Source organism: Sturnira hondurensis, unplaced genomic scaffold (genome assembly GCF_014824575.4).
Source record: "Sturnira hondurensis isolate 20B ecotype Veracruz unplaced genomic scaffold, ASM1482457v3 Scaffold0008916, whole genome shotgun sequence".
NCBI classification, from domain to species: Eukaryota; Metazoa; Chordata; class Mammalia; order Chiroptera; family Phyllostomidae; genus Sturnira; species Sturnira hondurensis.
The window spans coordinates 2,389,749-2,410,182 of NW_028081547.1; the positions used below are offsets into that span (position 1 = coordinate 2,389,749).

Sequence of the window (20,434 nt, forward strand, 5' to 3'; positions counted from 1 at the left end):
AGTGGGATGAAATCTCATGAACTCCGTAGATGGCCATTGGACAGAATGGGTCTTACCTGCCCTGATTCCTTTGCCAACACCTGTCTTCTCTCTATGCTTCTTACCATTAAAAGGAGAGGGAGGAAATAGGAAAGGAGGGGGGAGAGATTAGATGAGCGGAGGGGAGAGGAGGGGAGAGGAGGAGAGAGGAGGGGAGAGGAGAGGAGGGGAGGGGAGGAGAGAGGAGGGGAGAGGAGAGGAGAGGAGAGGAGGGGAGGGGAGGGGAGGGGAGGGGAGGGGAGGGGAGAGGAGAGGAGGAGGAGAGACATATGTCCCCTCTGAAACTGTATTCAAATGTTTTATTACGTGCTCTGGCTTGGGCAGCACCCTAGTTAATGGTGTGTCAGATGATAGTACAAATTTATAGCTGAGGGTTTACATCACAGACAGCTGGAATGAATGACAATAAATTAATTTAAAGTGCTACCAAAGTGTTCCCCAAAGTATATGTGCTTATGAGCTCTGGGCTAATAATTTATAAATGCATGCCTTTTATAATCCCAGTCTTAAGTCTTGAAGCGGCTAGTTAAAAAGCAGTCACATGACATAAATTATTTTTATTAATATCATGAGTGCCTGATTAGGGTGGCGAGAATGGTGGTCACCAGCCCATGGTTTCTGTAACCAAGCATCTTCTTCCTCGCTGTCCTCTTGTCCTGAGAGGCTTGCACCTCACAGTCCCAGGCTCCGTCCCATCCCAAGAACCTTTCAGGCTGACAGAGCCTGAGCTGATGCCGCCATTCCCTGATCCCTTCTCCCGGGGTGAGAATTTCACTCCATGTCTATTATGGGTTCCCTTCCTCAAGGTATTGTTTTGACACCTTCATGCTCCTCAGATAGGGGAGAGCAACTATCTTTTATGTGCAGATAATCAACACATTCATGTAAACTCAGAGAGAGAGAGAGAGATTTTCTGAGACTCAGTTGCTTTAGCTGTAAATGTGCATCATGACATTGATCTCAATTGACCTCATATGGCCACTGAGAGAATTGATTAAGGCCACATATTAGCTCTCAATAATATGTGTTGTTCTTGAGAACTTCTCTCTCCTTAACTATCTATCCTGCAAAGGGAGGAAAAATTGAAGTTGTTTATATAACCTAGAACCCTGTGGCTTGTTGCCCTGCTCAGATCTTTTTGATGAAATGTCAGATGACCTTACCCTCCCAGATCCACATTCCAAGGCCCTCTTCTCTCGCAAGCCAATCTTGTGCCCTGGTTCTCAAGTCCTGCCATTTTCTCAATGAATCCATCAATTATCCTCTTATGGTTTCACCTTCCCCTATGTTATGTTAGAGATTGCCCAAATTTTTAGCAGTTCCTCCCACCGAGAGATGGGATCTTCTCCCTCCCTTGAACTGGGGTGGCCTCTGACTTGCTTTGGCCTACAGAAGTGACATTGTGTAACTTATGAGGCTAGATCATAAGATACCTCTGGCTTCTGCTTTGGAGTGAATATTTGAAATACTCTCTCTTGGAATCCAGCTGTTATGCTGTTAGAAGCCCAGTCAAGGTGGGAAGGCCACATGGAGGAGAACCAAGAAGTTCCAGTCAACAGCCCCAGCCAAGCCCCCAGCCAGTGGCCAATACCAACTGCCAGCCATGTGATGGGCCTTCTTAATGTTCTAGCCAAATCTACAGGTGACTGCAGTCCCAGGTGAAGTAGTTGAATGAAGTCAGTCCTAGAATTGTGAGAGATAATAAATGGTTATTGTTTTAAACACTTTTAGGTGGATTGTTACATGCAGTAGATAACCAGAACACCCCTCCCATCAGTACTTAGATACGCCCAAGCTTCTCTCATCCAAGACCCTCCCTTGATGCCATGTCCTCACCAGCTCCATCCTTAGCCCACTCTCCCATTCACAAGCAAACTGCAAGGCAGAGAAGTTGGTACCATTGTCTCCCCTTCCACCCCTATCACCTACTCCTCAACAGCCAGTGCTCTGGCTTTCACTCCTCCCACTCCTCTGAAGGAATCGTCTCATGGTCATAAGGGACTGGCCATCCTGGAGTCTTGTAGGTCACCTGACTTGACCCACCAGGGCACCAGTGTGCCTCCTGGTGCCCTGGTGCCCCTCCTGTCAACATGATCCCTCTTGGCTCCTCCATTTATGCCTTGGTTCTCACCTCTAATCTCCATGCCATTTCCTTGGTCTTGCTTGTATACCCTTTTGCCTCCTCTTTAAATCCTGATGTTCTGCAGGCCTCTGTCTTGAGCCCTCAGCCCTCTTCACTCGTTTCCAGGCAACCTCAGACTCCCCTTTCCATGCCAATATCTCCCAAATGTGTATGTCTGTCCAAGTTTCCCTCTCTAGACCAAAATATCCAACTGCCTCCTGAACTGTGCATTTATATATCTTCCAGGTCCTTTAACTTCAACAAAAACTATTATCACATTTACTCATTCATTGTCTCTACACCTCCTACCCCCTCCCTACATGCTCTCTTCCAGGGATTAGCACTATCTTCTATTTATTTGCCCAAGTTCCAAATCTGGGATCTAGTCTTATTTCGTTCTGCCCCTCTCTCCACATAAAGTCAGTCACCAGATCCTGGCAAGTTACCACTAAGTGGGTCTATGTTCTTCTTTGATTGCCTTTGCCTAGGTCCTCACCATCCTTTACCTGAGATACTTACAACACCCCCTACTGGTCTTCCTACCTGCACTCATACATCCAATTCTTTCTCCACTCTGAAGTAAGAAGACCCTAATTATATCACTTTGCAACTTACGGTCTTTCCATGAATCCTCACAGTCTTTGAAGTAAAAGCCAAACTTATTGATGTGATACATGGGCTCTCCGCATGTGTCCTAAAACCAAATCTGACCATTTGCCACATTTACACTGGGCTCATCCCTCCAACCTGCTGTGTGCTCCACATGTACTTTCTGCCAGGCACACATCCTTTCTTCAAGATCCAGCAAATACCACCTCCTTCAGGCCTTGCCTTTCCCAGGGAATCCTTGTCTGCCCCGTCCACCCACCCCTGCCCTGCCCTCCCCATCTCCCACCCTCACCCTCCTGTGCACCTCTCCCTGCCCTGACCTGCTATTCATTTCTCCCAGCACCTATCTCCCCCGATGTTAACTGCTTGGTGAGTTATTTGTCTTCTCAGTTCAACAGGCAGCTCTCAAGGGGTCAGGAATTGTTTATTGTGACCTAGCATAAGAGTTGGCACAGAGTAGATAATCAATATTTGTGAATTAATGAATGATAAATAAGCCTTGAAAAAGCGTCATCACCTTGCCTTTTCCAAACCCTGTCAAAGCCTGGCTTTAACAGATTTAAAGCAAGGGAGTCCTCACTTTCTTCCTCCACCTACCCACCCAGCCACTCAACACCCACTTACTGAGCACCCATGTATGTCCAACCATGGGATGGACAAATAAATGTCAAATGTGTGAATTTACAGAACACTTCAGAAATAACAAGGACCAAACTACAGCCCTGACTGGTGTGGCTCAGTTGATTGGGTGTAGTCCCACAAAGTGAAAGGATGCAGGTTCAATTCCCAGTCAGGGCACATGCTTGGGTTGTGGGTTCAGTCCGTGGTCTGGGAGCATACTATAGATAGCTTATCTATGTTTCTCTCTCACATTGATGTTTCTCTCCTCCTCTTTCTTCCTCCCTTCCCTCTCTCTAAAAATAAATAAATAAAGACCTTTTAAAATTTTTTTTGGAAAAAGGGACCAAACTACAGATACACATAGCAACACTGATGAATCTCAAAAGTAATATTCTAAATAAAAGAAGCCAAATAACAGACTACACACTGGATGATTCCATTTATGTGACATTCTGGAAAAGGCAAAACTACAGGGACAGAAAAGAGATCAGAACTCTCAAAGCATGTGTCACAAGAGAACAAGTCAGGCAGATGAAGAGTTATCTTTTTAAAGTATATTTTTAATCCTAACCTAGAATCAATAAACATTTACTGATTTTAGAGAGAAAGGAAGGGAGGGAGAGAGATCAACATGAGAGACACATTGATCAGTTGCCTCCCATAAGTGCCCTGACAAGGGACTGAACCAGCAACCCGGGTACGTGTCCTGACCGGGGATCGAACTTTTAGCATATGGAATGATGCTCCATAGGAGCATCTAAGTCACTACCTAAGTCACCCAGCCAGGGCAGCAGAGCTGTCTTTTTAAAACTAGCCTCAAGAGTCAGGCAGCACTTGGGGTCCAAGACACAGGTAGTTGTGTCATTTCTGCCACTTTTTATTCCTTAAAAGGGAGTCACTGAAGCTTGCCCATATTGAAGGGGGAGGAAATTACAGTCCACCTTGTGATTGAAAGAGTGTCAAAGAATTTGAGGACATGATTTTAAACCCTCATAGATAGTACTTGACTGCCAGGAATGCCAAGTCCACCAGGCCTGCCGGCCACATGCACTACCATTCACAATATCTGCAGGCAGTGAAGCACCTGGGTGTCTCAAAGGCAGCTCTTTTTCACTGTAAGAACATTATTATACTAATGTTAACAGAGCTTTTTGAAGAAAAGAAAATCACCCCCACTTGTTACTTGTTCCCTGTGTGACTGTAACTCATTTAACTTCTCTGTGCCTCAGTTTCCTGATCTGTAAATAGGTGTAATTATACTCCCTACCACATAGTGTTATTGTGAGGATAAAATGAGATAATTGTGTAAAGTACGTGGAAAAACACACACAGTACCTGGCAATTCCAAATAACGTTGCAGTCTTCCATGAGCAGGCTGGAGGAGCTCATGAGCTTTGTAAGTGAGACGATCCATAAAAAGAGCCTAGAGCAGGGCCTGTCTGGCACATGAAAACAAATCAGTTACATGTTATTATTATTATAGTTTTAATTACTACCTTGAGCCTCCTCGAGACCTTCAGGATAATGTGCAAACTCCTAAAGTGTTGTTCAAGGTCCTTTACAACACACCACATCCTTTGCACACACACACCCTGGCACACACCACATATACTATCCCTGAACTTGCCTCAGACACAGCTTTCACCTGTCCTTCCCTTCTCCTGAGATGCCCTCCTTTACACTCCTTCCTGATGAACTTCTACATACCATGAACATTGGACTAGGAGTCAACGACAACTTCCAGCTGCGATAGAGTAGCCGGTAATCAGATTAGCCTTACCACCATAAATTTTTTTTTAATTTTAAAAGAAATAAAGGAAAAGAGAAAAAATAGCAAACATAGAAACACCTATTTTCACAAGAAGCACAGGTCAGTGATTCCTGAGAGAAGGGCAGCAGATTAGGTAAGCTCTGTGATTGTCTCAGTTTTCTAATTAGAGACATGTTCCAGGCCACCGAACAAAGAGAGAATCCGAGTGGAGCACAGCAGTCTCACTGAGCTAATGAGACAGAGATTGGAGCACAGGGAGGCTGAGGATGCTGGAAGTTGTGGGCAGAATACCAGAGAGGAGGGATCTAAGCAGAGAAAGCTCCAGAAATCTTTGTATGAGTCCTCTTGAGCCTTAGAATGAATTATTAACTGTGTATGTCCAGGATGAGACTTGATGGGGCCAAGCAAAGACCAACTATTAAGGAAATAATTACTACCAGAGAGCCATGAGTTTAACAACTGCCAAAGCTCACAAAGGGATGAGAGACTGAGTTCCAACAAGTCAGAGAGGCCTCACTGATCAACTTCACAAAGCTTAAAAATGAGCCTCAAAAGGAGCAACTTGATCCACAAGTAAACTAATTGCCCGTCAAAGCAGTATCTTTAATAATCTTTTAAAAACACCATAAAGGCTTAGCAATGGAACATCACAATGTCCAGCATCCAAACAAAAACTTCTAGAGGTGCAGACAAATGGAACCCACAACTAGAAGAAAAATAATTCAATAGGAACAGAGCTAAATGACAGAAATTATGGAATTAGAAGACAAAGAGATTAAAATAGCTATTATAAAAATACTTGAAGAAGCCCTGGCTGGTGTAGCTCAGTGGATTGAGCTCAGGCCTGCGAACCACATGATCGTGGTTCGATTCCCAGTCAGGGCACATGCGTGGGTTTCAGGCCAGTTCCCTGCAGGGGACTCACGAGAGGCAACCATACATTGATGTTTCTCTCCTTCTCTCCTTCCCTTCCTCTCTAAAGATAGATAAATAAAATCTTTAAAAAAAATACTTGAAGATTTTAAAGAAAATATAATGAAGAGATAAATGGAGACCATAAAAAAGAAACAAACAACATCTAAAGCTGAAAAACACAATCTACAAAAAAAAAAACCAACTTTACAGGAAGGAATTAAAGGCAGCTAAGACACTGCAGATAAAGGGATCTGTGAAGCTGAAGACCAGCCACAGAAATCACCAGGGAAATTTGAAAATATTTGGAATTAAATGCAAAAATAAAAACATAATATATGAATATCTGTATGACACAGTTAAAAGAGAGTTTGGAGGGCAATGTATAGCTTTAAGTGCTTGTATTAGGCAAAATAAAAATTTTAAACACTTATACAAAAAAGAATTACTACAGTAAGACTGAGGCTGATATCCTTAGAAAGGCCAGCTTACGAGGTTGATCCTTGACTGGACTCTGGGAACATGCATTTCAGAAGGGTCTCCATAATTTCTTCATAAAAGTGGCTTGCTGTACCTCAACTGTTTATGTAAACAATGTGGTTATGCTGAACAGCACTTTCTTTCTAGGAGTCTAGAATGTTGGTGTGTGTGAGGCAGGAGGAGCTCCTGGGACGAGCCCCCAGGGAACAGGCGGCACCGCATCTCTGAGGAACCTCTCTGGTAGGCAGCATCTACCCGGGTGTCCCGACTCTTTGCTGGGGGACTGAGCGCAGTCTGTGCAGCTCCACAGTGAGGTCTAGTTTCCTTCACACGTTACGTCATGTGTCTTTTCCCTTTGCAGTTTTGCTTTGTATATTTTGTTGTATAAAATCTTAGCAATGAGTATGACTATATGCTGAGTCCTGTAAGTCCCCCTATGAAATCACTGAATCTGGGAGTGGTCTTGGGGATTTCAACACACCATGGATTCTCCATAAAACATTTTGGGGTTGGGAAGACTAAATTAAAACCAAAGTAAGTGTAAGGAAGAAAATAATAAAGAGCAAAAAAATCAATGAACTAGAAAATGAATGTACTTAAAGGAACTCAATGAAAGCAATAGCTTATGCTATTGAAACTATCAATAAAAATCAGTAAACCTTTAGCTAATACGACTGAGAAAAAAAGAAATAAAGCATAGCTATCAGTGTCAGGTATCAACATTGGTTCACCACTACAGAGTTTACAGATGTTAAAAAGAGAATAAAAGAATATTATGTACAACTTTCAGATAGTAACCTCGGTGACTTAAATGAGATTAAATTTCTAGAAAAAAAACAAATTGATTAAAGTTGACACAAGAAGAAACAGAAAACATCAATAGTTTGATATCTTATAGAAATTTAATTCATAAAGTCTTCCTATGAGGAAAATTCCAGGGCCATATAATTACAAAGAGAATTTTATCAAGCCTTTAAATTAAAAAATATATTAATCAAACATAAGCTTTCTCAAAATTGGAGGAAAATAGACCACTTCCCAACTTTTTTTATAAGGTCAGCATTACCCTGACACCAATAGCAGACAAAAATATTACAAGAAAACTACAAACCAACAAAAAATTAGAACAAGCTTTTTTAAAAAAATAGGCATTGACAGGCTGGTTCTAAAAATTATTTGAAAATGAAAAAGATCTATAGTACCCAAAACAAATTTGAAAAAGGAGAACAGATTTAGAAGACTCACATTGCTTGATTTCAAGACTTTCTATATAGTTACAGCGATCAATACAATGGGATATTGGCATAAGGAAAACAAAGGGCTCAACAAAACAAACTAAAGTCTCAGAACAGGCCCACACAGCTGCGATCAATTGATTTTTTTGACAAAGCTGACAAGGCTATTTAGGGGACATAGGATTATGTTTGTAAGAAAATGGGTTAAAACAAATAGGTACCAGACTTCCACTTTCCAGCCTGGCATGTAAGGAGCTTGGTAATCATTGCATCCATCTTCATAACAAGAAAAAAAGCTAAACAAACTGAAAGTCAACAATTCTTAGACTTGTTAGAGAATTGTGGTCATGAGGCAAATCGCTGCCTCTAAAATTGTGGAGACAGACAGGAAGTTAAGGCAGATACAGAGAATCCGAACTTGTTGGAGCAGAAAACTCCCAAAACCTCTGTGGAAGCTAGCACTCCATTTCTTTTAACTACTATGCCAAGTCTAGCTTTCAATTAAAAAATTACAAAACTTAATGCAGGGGGAAAAACAGTTTGAAAAGACACAGAAGCATTAGATCCAGACCCAGATATTTTAGGAATATTGGAATCATGAGACCAAAACTTTTAAACAAACTATGATTAATATACGAAGGGCTGTACTGGAAAGAGTAGATAACATGAAACAACAGATGAGTAATGTAAGCAGCGAAATAGAAATTCTAAAAAAGAATCAAAATAAAATACTGGAAATCAAAAGCACTGTGACACAAATGAAGAATGTCTCTGGTGAGTTCATTCACAGCCTGAGAATATAATCTCTAATCTTGAGGAAATCTCAACAGAAACCTCTCAAACTCAAAAATAAAGAGACGAAGACTGAAAAAAATCCCAGAATATTCAAGAACTATGGGGCAACTACAAAAAGTATAATGTACATATACAAAGGACTACCAGAGAAGAAAAAGAACAAAAGAAATAAATGAACCAATAATGACTGAAATGTTCTAAAAATTAATGTGAGACACCAAGCCACATATTCCAAGAAGCTCCAAGAGTGACAATTACAAGGGATAAATTCAAAAAAACTACACCTAAGCATATCATATTCAAAGTGAAAAATACCAGACATGAAAAGTTTTAAAAGAATCTGGGGTTGGGGCAACCCCATGTACAACTGTCATGTACAGAAGACCAAAGATTTTTATCAGGCTTCTTAGAAACCATCCAAGCGGAAAGAGAATGAAGTGAAATATTTAAAGTGTTGAGAGAAAAAAATCACCAAGCTAGAATTCTGTATCCCGCCAAACAGTCCTTCAAAGGCAAAGGAGAAATAAATATTGAGAGGGTTCATTGCCAGCAGACCTGCCTTGCAAGAAATGTTGAAAGAAGTTCTTCAGAGAGGACAATTATGTAGATCGGAAACTGAGATCTCCCTAAAGAAAGGGAGAGCATTAGAGAAGGGATAAGTGAAGATAAAAAAATAAACTTTCTTTTTTCTTATTCTTAATTGATCCAACAGACAATGTTTTGTGCAATAAAATAGCAACAATGTACTTGATGATTAAAGCTTCTACATAGGTGAAATAAATGATAGTAATTAATACAAAGGATGGGTGGAGGAACTGAGAATAGTCTGTTACTACAAGACATTTGTACTGCCTGTGAAGCAGTGCACTCTTATTGGAAAGTGGTCTTGGATTAGTTGTAAACATATATTGCAAACAAGACAACCACTAAGAAAGGTTATTAAAGGTATAGCTAATATATTAAGGAGAGAAAATGAAATCATATTAAATGCTTGACTAAAACCATAAAAGGTGGGAAAAGAGTGAGAGACAAAAAATAAAAACAAAGAACAAAGTAAACAACAGACAACAGTAACAATTATGGTAAAACAAACAGATAGTCTGAAGGAGTTCAACTTTACCTTACTCTGTTCACAAAAATAACTCCAATAGCCCTGGCTGGCGAAGCTCAGTGGATTGAGCGCGGGCCTGCGAACCAGACGATCGCGGTTCGATTCCCAGTCAGGGCACATGCCTGGGTTGCCGGCCGGTTCCTTGCAGGCTAACTACCAGCAGGGGATGCACAAAAGGCAACCATACATTGATGTTTCTCTCCCACTCTCCTTCCCCTCTAAAGATAAATAAATAAATAAAATCTTTAAAAAAAAAAAAATAACTCCAATAAACCATGCATCTAAACATAAAAAGCTAAAATTATAAAATATCTCAAAGAAAACTTAGGAGGAAGTCTTTGCAAACATGTTGATAAGTCATAAAAAACACTAACCCTGCGAACACAAACTTGGTCAATTGGACTTTGTTCTTCAAAAGATGCTGTTTTAAAAATGAAAGAGAAAGCCATTGGGAATAGGAAGATATCTTCAATACCCATATTTGACAAAAGACCCGTATCTAGATTTGAAGAGCTATAATTCAATAATAAGACAAATGACCCAGTAAAATTGGGCAAAAGATTCAAATGTATGCTTTGTTAAAGAAGAGATATGCCCATAAAAAGGTGCTCAATAAAACGTAATTAAAAAATTTAAAGTTGAAAAATAAATGATCACTTCATAAGGAAATAAACCATGTTAACAATCTTTAAAAAAGATGCTCAACATCTTTAACATCATTAGTCATCATGGAAATGTAATTTACACTAACAAAAGAGAAGCCATTACACAGTTGATGAATGACTAAAAGTACCAAGACTGAGAATGCTGGATGTTGGCAAGGCTACAGAACAGGTAGATTTCTCATGCACTGCTGGGGGCTAAAATGCTGCAGTCACTTTGGAAAAGAGCTTGGCAGGTTCTTATAAAGTAAAACATACATTTACCATACAACCCAACAACTCCCCTTCTAAGCACTGACCCAAGAAAAATAAAAACATGTTCATCCAGATTTTAACATGTGTGTTCATAGCAGCTTCATTCAGAAAGCCCTAAAACTGGAAACAACCCAAATGTATATCCATTGCTGAACAGATAAATGAACAGTGGTATGCCCATTCACTAAAATACTGCTCAGCAAGGAGAGGGACAAACTATCACTACTACCTGGTGCAGCATACAAAGAGTACATATGCTTAATTCCATTTATAGAAAGCTGTAGAACACACAAAACTAACCAATAGCAATAGAAATCGGACCACTGGGTTCCTGAGTAGGAGCATAGAGAAAGATTGACTGGGAAGAGGCATGAAGAAATTTTGTGGAATGATGGAAATGTGCCAAATCTTGAATGTGACAATGTTTATCCTACTGTCTACATCTGTCCAAACTCCATGAACTATATAGTTAAATGCATGCACTTTGTAAATTATTCCTCTATAAAATTGACTTTTTTAAAAGGAATGATTGGAAGGAGGAGAATAATGTAATGTTGCCCTGGATGGGTGGCTGAGTTGGTTGGAGCATCGTCCCATGCACCAACAATTGCAGGTTAGATTCCCCAGTCAGGACACGTTTGGGAGGCAACTGATAGATGTTTCTCTCTCACATCCATGCATCTCTCTCTTTCTCTCTATCCTCCACCCCTCTCTTTCTTCCTCGCCCCCCCCCTCTCTTCCTCTCTCTCAAATCAATAAACATCCCAGGGGAGGATTAAAAAAAAGAATGTAGTGTTCAGAGGAGGAAAGGGTGGGGCCTGGATGCTGCAAAAGGCCCCCTGAAGGATGTGAGTGAGCACCCTTCCAAGTTGTTTTCAATGCCCTGGGGCAGCCTTTCCCCTTGCCTTAGCAGAGGCAGCCCACAGAAATGGTGAGGCCGGGACCACAGGACCCAAAAATCTGATTCCTTATGGTTTTTATTTGAGTTTAATTTGGCAATTATTTATTGAGCACCATCTGTACACTATTTTCTATGTGTCAGGTGATTTATTCACATTAATCTCTTATAGACTTTGAAGTCAAACTGCCTGGATTCCAACTCTAGCTCATGATCTTGACCAAGTTCTTCAACTTGTCTCTGCTTCCTTCTCTACAAATTAGAGATTAAAATCATGTCTTCTTGCAGGTTTGTTGATGAAATGAGGTGGTTCTTATAAAGTGCTTGGCTAGAGTACAATACAAACATTAGCAACTGTTGTAGTGGTTGTGTTGACAGTTTCAGAAGCCCCCTCACCTGCTCGCCAGTATTTGACCTTCATAGCTCCAGGACTCCAGTCAGACCTCCAGGCTGCAAACCCTGTCTTTGCCTCTCATTGACTGCAGGGCTTGGGGGTGGATATTCAGCCCTTCCAAAACTCCACTTACCAGATTGAGGATTAAAGAGAAAATAGAAGTAAATCTCGCTGCTCATTGCCTGGCACATTGTAAGTGCTTAAGAAATGTTGACTATTCTTATTATTTGTATGAGCATTGCATTTTAGTAAAGAAAAACTGAAGCCCAGAGATTCCAGGCCAGCTGGCTAAGGTCTCACAGAAAGTCAGCCATGTCTCCTGACCCATGTGAGAGCATGTTCCTGTTTCCTCCCATCACGCCACACTGAGGCTTCCTAGGCCCCCTGTCCTCAACACCAAGTCGCCAGAGGGAAGCATAGGGCACCAAGAGTCTCGGGGCTGATGACCACAGTGGCCTGCCTAAGCAGAGGTCAAACCCTTGCCCATCAGACCCCAGGAAAGCAAAGATGGAGTAGATACTACCAGACAGCAGGACACTGCCCATCAGCCTACAGGCTAAGGGGTGTTACTTATCCTTCCAGGCACAGACCAGGTGCTACCTCTTCCACAAAGCCTTCCACTGTGTCCTTAGGCTCACAGACCACGAGGGGCTGCAAAGGGATATCATAGAAAAGACTTTTTTAAAAAAACATTTCATTTCGTTTTCAGTTCATATTCAAATCTTAGCACTGTGATAAGGGATCCATGGGAGAAAATGCTTTAGGTAGCTTTTAGCACAGCCTCAGCCCTACAGGTATCCAGTAAATGTTACTTCCCTTAAGAGTCAAAGGAAGGGGCTTCATCTTTCCCACTTCATTCATAAGGCAACTGGGGAGCTCAGGCCTGAGGACATATAGCTCATAAGCAGAAGAACAAGGGTTTCTCATTTCTTCATGACTGCCTACCTCCTAGGACCATAATGACTGCAGAATGAGAAAACTGAGGTCCAAAGAAGGCAAGTGACTGACCAAGGCCATGTAGTCACTGGCAGAACCCAGACTTGAACCTGGATCTCCTGATACCAAGATGACCCCACCCACTGAGTCTCAGACGGAGCCGGAGTGTGTCAAGATTCAGGCCCAGGCCCCATGGGGAGGAGGAGCCCATGGCAGGGCCTGGGCTGAACTAGGGCTGTCCCTGCTGTCACCTCTGGGATTGAGACACAACCTCAGGAGGTCTGGGACAAGCTCTGCAACTGAGCAGGGCCTGTGGGAGTCTGGTGAGCAGGCCAGAACTTCACACTGAGGAGAAGGCCTGGAGGCCTTATGTGGGTGGTCCCAGAATGAAGGAGAAATGCTGGGTTGGGCCACAGGCAGCGTGGACCAAGAAGAGGGCAGACTAGTGTCTCAGAGCGCAGACTTGGAGTCTCCCCTCACTTCCTAGCTGTGCCACTTCCCCGACTGAGTCTTAATTGTTCCACTATCCCCCAAGTTGTCTTGCCAGCCAAAGAGGCATAAAAAAGGCAGAAAGCTTTGACATGAACAAATCAGGGTCTGGTCCCTGTTCTACCAGCTTCCAGAAAAATGTCTTTAAATAATCACAAACTCTCTAAGCCTCAGTGGAACTGATGGTGCTATTACTAGATTGTGATGCTATTCCAAAATTTATAGCTGCAGGAAATTTCACATTGGGGACTTTTCTTTCAAGAAATGAAATCTTGACCATTCCAATTCTGTCATCATTGGACTGTCTCTCTTCAGCCTCAGAAAGAGGGAGGCTCCGTGGTGCCCAGGAATTAGAGCAGGCCCTTCCACCTCCACTGCTTTGGCCACCGGGGAGGCCTCTGTGTTTCACAACTGGGTGGTTCCTGATGCTCTGTAGTGCCCTGCTCCACCGGGCACAAGGCTGGACCAGATGCAGGACGGGCCTCGCAGGCATGCCCAGGCCAGGTCCCAGTCTGCCCCTCCCTCATCCATTCCCACCCCTCGGAGCACCAGCCCCCACCCTCACCCCAGGAACTTGGAGCAGTTTCTGCCCCAGCACCCAAATCCCTCAGGTGAGGGAAGCCAAACAAAGGCCTGGCCAGCAGGGGAATAATAGATATGATATCTGCAGACATCCTCCTGCGTAGAACTCCCTCAAATGGTGGGTGAATAGTCTGTAGGTCTGTAGGGCCTGTCCAGGTCTTATACCTGGATCTGCTGGGAAGATGAAATGAAACCCTACAGAAGTTGCCAGCCGTTTGCTGGCCCACAAAAAAGGCTTCCAGCCCCCAGTGCTAATATCTTTTGCCAGTCAGTCCCATGAGGGAGGCACTTTAGATGGTGTAGGAGAGGCCCAGAGAAGGTAACAACCTCAGGGTAGGTTACACAGCAAAGCAGGGTGCCCAAGGCATCAGTGAGCATTCCTTCCCTGCCCTGGAGGCCTCTGCTACCAGGAGAGAGGGTGAGGCGGGCACATTCCTGGGGTGTCTGATTGCCAGCCTTATAGGAGATGTGGGTCTTAATGATAGTTAAAATCAGAACTCATTGGAGAAGTATTTTATTACAGGGATAAGCAAGTGGGCAGCAGAGGAGGAGCCCAGCATCTCAGAGAGAGGTACAGGGGTGGGCACAGGGCTAGCAAGGAGCAGCATCCCTCCTCTTGTACAGGGACTCTGAGCTGGCCAGGAACTCAGGGCAGTGGGAGTGACAGGGCAGGGGGTATCTTGGAAGCTGGCAGAGAAAGAACTTTGCTCTTGACCAAAAGCCCAGGGAATCAGCCTCTGAATATGAGCAAGGAAGCCCAGGCACTCACACTGGCCTTGGTTTGCCTACCTGGGAAATGGGTACAATGGCCACAGAAGGGCTGTAAGGCCCAAACACTTTATTCTTCTGCTATTAAAAAATCTTTGAGAGAGCAAAGTTGTTATGGTCTGAATGTTTGTGTCCCTCTAAAAGTCACATCTTAAATCCTAATCCCAAATGTGATGGTATTAGGAGGTGGAGCTTTTAGGAGGTGGTTAGGTCATGAGGGTAAAGATCTCAGGAATGGGATCAGTGCTGTTATAAGAAAGACCCCACTGAATTTCCTCGCTCCTTCTTCCACGTGAGGACACAGCAAGAAGATGGTCATCTATGAACCAGGAAGCGTCCCTCATCAGGCACTGAATCTGCTGGAGACTCAATCTTGGACTTCCAGCCTCCAAAACTGTGAGGACTAAATGTGTGTTATCTAGAAGCCATCCGGTCTGTGGTATGCTGTGACAGCACCCCGACTGGACTGAGATAAAGGTGGGCCCGCTCTCCATACCCTCTGTCTGACAGATTTTGCGAGAGGGCAGCAGTCAAGTTTCCACAGGTGTCGTGGCCTCCTTGCACCTCTCTAAGCTGGGGCTTCTCCCCTAGGAAACCCAGCACAGGGGATGGAGAACTGCTCAGCTGTAAGAACGCCTGTGACACTTGCAGAGACACATCAGGGGATTCATTCACTTTACAGAACATGCGCTTCCTTCACACGGGGAGATGCCCTGGGAGTTTCCCTCCCCACCCCAGACGTGGGAGAGGCTGGAGGCGGGCAGAGAAAATGCAGAAAGCCCTGGCTTTCCCATCCTTGAGAAGAGGGGCTGGAGGACTGGTCTCAAAGGCTGGGGTGGTGTGGGGAAGCTCACCACAAGAGCATTAGGAAACCCAGGGGATGGGGGTTGGTGACAAAGGGAAGCCACAGTTCTCAGAAGGGCCTGGGTTACCCACAATTCTCGGGAACCCTGGGAGTGCTGGCAAGAGAAGGACACCCCCAGTCTTCCCCCTGGCTGCTGGGCTGGGCTAGTGTCCAGGACCCCTTAAGACTCCCAGTTCTTCTTCCCACAGGGAAGCTAGGAGGAGGCCGAGAGCAGGGAACCTGTCTGTGCTGGGTAGGATCCTGGTGCTCCATGACATTCTGGCCTCCAGGATCCTTGCTCCTGCTGGAGGGTGAGACACCTTGTTCTTCTGAAAAGTGAGCCAAAGCCCCTTTGAAAGCCCCCTCGCCTCCACCTTCCCCTGCAGTCCTCCTCTTCTCTGTGGCCTACGTGACCGACCCTCCTGAAACCCGGTCTTGATCGTGGCACTCTCTTCCTCACCCACCTCTGCGAGCTCTCCGCCACCTTAGTCAATTTCTGCACCTGCTTGACAGACTTCAGAGTTCGCCGGGCTCTCTCCAAGACTTCCTCAAGTTCCTTATTTGACAGCTAACCCATCTTATGCTCAGAGAGGCTAAGTGGCTTGCCAGAGCTCACACAACAAGACTTGAAACTTGAATCCAGCTCTGGTGACTTGGATAAAATCCACACCCGACCTACAGAGGACCTGACAGTCCAACACAGAAGCTTCAGGAAGCTGTATCCCTTGGCTGGGAAAGGCCTAGCCCCTGTGTGGGTGAGGGAAATGGCAGGTAAAGAATAAGAAGGTTGAACTGTGAGTTCTGAAGGCAGCACAGTGGATGCCGTGGGCAGATCACAGGGCGCAAGTCCAGAGGTTTGGGCGCAGCTACCTTTGCTGAGCCTCCGTGCCTCCTGAGGGAAATGGATAATAAATCCCTGACCTCACAGTTCCGGGGGAAGTATGCGTGGACAGTGGGTGCTGCTGGGTGCACAGCAGGTGTTTACCCAAAGCCCTTGCCTTGGCACAGGATCCAGAGGCTCAGGAGTGTGGGTACAGCCACTGCCAGCCCCAAATCTACACACACACACACCGAGCCACAGCTGAGAGTGGGGCTGCGCAAGCCCAGTAAACAACCCATCAACCTCCCCCCCCCTTGCCAAAAAGGAACTTTTTTTAAAGCAACAGAAACCAACATCTCTGCATGGCGTGTGTTGATGACAGGAAAAGGCTTCAGAAAGGAAAAGGCTACCAGGGGTGGGGGTGGAGGCCAAGCAGAGAGAAGGGGAGAAACAGATCTGATAAGAGAGCTCTGCTGTCTGGGCCTGGGACTGGCCTGTGAGGTTGGGGCATGGGGCACTCAGCCCTTCTGCAGCCCCTGCAATGCTGAGCTGGGAACGGAGATCTGGGGGACCTGGGTGGGGTGGAATCGCACCCGGCCCTGCTGGGCACTCCAACAACAGTGTTCCAGGTTCAGTGATGACCAGCCCCTCCACCCCCCACCACCCCAGCCTTGGACAAGCTGTTTCCCTGAACTAGCAGAGGTTCAAAGATTGGTGGTCCTTTGTCTAGCTCTGCAGCCAACTCACCCATGGCCTTGGGCCAGTCTGCCCTAATGAGTCTCCGTAACAAAAAGGAGGTACTGACTGTCTGTGGTGACAGCACCAGGACATAGGGCTAGCCTGGAAAATGGGAGGTTCAGGGTCATGTGCTCACTGTGGGGCCCTGAGTAAGTGGTTTTAGCTGAGCTGACTGAGACTGTCCCAATCTGGCACTGAAAGTCTGCGCTTCAGGAAACCCCACACTCCTGGGAAAACCATGGGCCACCCTGTACTCCTCTGGGCTAGAATTTGCTCTGATGAGACTTCAGAGGTCTTCCCCGGCTCCCTGCATGGACCTCTCCAGGACAGAGGACTGGGCCTGTCCTCGTGGACAAACTCGCAGCCTGGCTGGAGACACTGGACTTGGACTCAAACCTGCCCGGTAGCCCGGACAGCCTCTAGGACAGCAAGCAGAGTGGGTCAGGAACAAAAAGGGGAGCAGGTACAGAAGGCCTAGTGTGGCCTGGGCCCCATGGGAGAAGTCTTAGAAGGAGAGAAGAGCAACAGAGGGCATTCCAGTGGGATAACAACTTGGGTAAAGTCTGGGAGGCCGGGCAATGGAGTACTGTGCTGAGCACTTGCTAGATGGTGGGGCCCTGACTGGCAGGCCCTCAAGGGCCTCACGGTTGAATTTCTAATTTACTACCTCTGCTCTCTGAATTCCCTCAGCTGCATCCGCTGCCAAATGATTTGCACCAAAACAAACACATAAAAAAGAAAAACACAGCAAAGTTCTATTTTTTTATCCTCATTCAAGGGCATGCTTATTGATTTTAGAGAGAGGAGAAGGGAGGGAGAAAGAGAGGGAGAGAAACACTGATGTGAGAGAGAAACATAGATCAGTTGCCTTTCATATGCACCCCTACAGGAGACCAAACCCAGAGTCTAGGGGCCCTGACCGGAAGTCAAACCCAAGACCTTTTGAATTGTGGATGACACCCCCGCCAGCTGAGCCACACCAGTCAGGGATGTGTTTTTTTTTTTTTTAAGTGAAGATGGACTTTTCACAGAAACTGAAATCCCCCAAGGGTGCTCTGAAAATGAACGCCTACGCCTCCCCCACCCCCCATCATGTTTCCCTGACTCCCTGTGCAGCCCACGCCAACCATGACAGACCACCCTAGAGAAACCGGCAGGAGGCCTAGTGGAGAGGGCCTACTCTGACACCCTCCGGCCCTACCCCTACCCCGGGGCAGCTCCGTTTGGCAGTGCCTACCTGCCAAACCCCACCCCTTCAAAACATCTCACCGACAGCTTCAGAGGTGGCAGGGAGTCACCAGCCCTAGTTTCTCGTGCCCCAGAGACCTTCTACTTCCTCACAAGTCATTCACTCTCTCTGAGCCCCCGTTGTATCATCTGTTAAAGGAGGGCAGTAAGACGTGCCTTGGGAGTCTGGAGCGTGTGGCAGGCTTGGGGGCGGGGTGAGGGCTTCCGGGAAGCCTAGCACACTCATTTCTGATCTTCCTCTGGAAACCAAACCACCCCACACCACCCCCGCCCTCCAGAAGGGCAGCAAGAGACAAGTGAAACTGTCCACCCTGCTGGGCTGAACGCTCAGGCCCTCTGCTGGGAGAAGAGGAGGGGCCACAGGAGATGAGGACAGGAGTGCTAGACGTAAATGCTGTCACCATCACTGTGGCTACCTCAGCAGGTCTGTGGCCTCAGGGGAGGCCAGTGCTGAGTCTGCCCTTCCTCTTTGTCCAAGCATTTGTTGAACACCTCCAGCCTCTCACTGGGCTGAGTCACATGATTTCAAACACTCACATACGTGTCGGATGAGTCACACACACACACCCATACTTGCCTATTCATTCTATGTTCTCAATGATCCTATCCAGAAGGTCTTGGTGTTCCATTTCCTTAAGCAATAAACTGAGACGTAGAGAAGCAGTAACTGGCTCGGCATCCCGCTGCATAAAGTGGAGTAAGGATTGCACAGGAGTTCTGGGCTCTTTCCACTGAATGCAAAGGTCCCAAAGGAAAGGGGTCTTTGAGGGCCGCCAAGGTTTCTGAGCAGGCATGGTTAGGCGGCTGTGGTGAGTTGGACAGAGGGCCCTGAGCCTGGCAAGACCAACAAAGAGTCCACAACAAAGGTGCAGGCAACAGAGGGAGTAGAGGGAAGGGGGTGTGAAAGGTGCTGGGAGGGCGGAGCACCAAGCTCTCAGCCCCTGGGGACTCAGGCAGGAAGAGGAGGCACATAGAAGGAGCAGGTGGGGTCAGGAAGATGCCTGGGGTGGGGAGGACATTTAGAGAGCACACAGCACCCATGCTCAGCACCACCTTCCATTCCTCTGGCAGGGTCATCACCCCACTCCCCAGACAGGAACCGTGGGGACTGTGCTCCCCCAGTGCAACTTGGCCACTGTGAGACTGAGCCACCGCCCACCACTCACCAGGCTCCTGCACCCACTGCATTCTCCAGGCTGATTCCCCATGCCAGATTGATGAACAACGTAATAAAGGGGGCAATCACATTATTCCTGAATGCATTTTAATAAAAATCAAATAAAAGCAATTATGTGAATTTTCAAGAGGATCACCTCTCCTCCTTTCCCTGAGGTAGGAAACAGAATGAATTCAGGAAATCATTAAAATCAGAAAGCCAAGCTGTTGCCACCGCAGCGCTGGCGGCTGCCACACAAAGCAGCAGGGAAACCCAGCCCCAGCGGCAGCACGGCGCCTTTCTTTAGCTCTTAGAGTGGAAATTACACCTATGGGTGAAGAAGGGTAATTAAGGGCCAGGAGAGATGCTTTGAATTCAGGCTGCCTTTGCCCCTCTAGTAGGAACTTCTGAGCTTCAAAGGGACCTCTGACTCCCTGAGGGAGAGCTCTCCAACCTGGCAGCCTTGGGCTTGTGGCCTGTAGGGTCCCCCAAGTGAACATTGCTCTCCCTCTGTGGAGAACGTGCAACTCTCAGGTCAAGTGGAGGGCAGAGTGCTGGGTCTGGGAACAAAAGAACAGGGTCCCTCCAATGGGCAATGGCCACCTCTTCCCCACTCCAGCAGCCCCAAAGAAGACACAGCCGTGTGGTCTAAAAGTCCTTTTGTGTCTAATGGAAAATTTTAGCCTGACGATACCCAAAGACTGATGTTCTCTTTTGGAGCTGAGGTTGCTGAGGTCAGAGGGGGTCAGTGACACACCCAAGGTAACCCAGCTGGGGAGGCAGTGCCAGGACTAGACCTTGGTTCTCCTAGGGCCCCTAGGCAGGGCCAAGTCATGTGATTGGAATGGTCTAGACACAGTGTGGCTTGGTCTTCCATGGACTTTTACAGGAACAGGCCCTGGCCCCCGGGCTCCCATCTCCTGGGCACTGGCCTGGGCCACTGTCTCCA

General features: G+C 46.0%; 1 long non-coding RNA gene across 1 annotated transcript; it reads right to left on the reverse strand.

Annotated features, from left to right (window-relative positions):
- Positions 1–619: 619 nt before the first annotated feature.
- Positions 620–12,557, reverse strand: LOC118993851 (uncharacterized). Its single transcript, XR_005067956.1, has 3 exons — positions 12,495–12,557; positions 4,727–4,830; positions 620–1,722 (listed from the first exon to the last, which is right to left on the reverse strand). It is a non-coding gene; the product is annotated as an uncharacterized LOC118993851 (long non-coding RNA).
- Between the last annotated feature and the right edge of the window lie 7,877 nt (positions 12,558–20,434).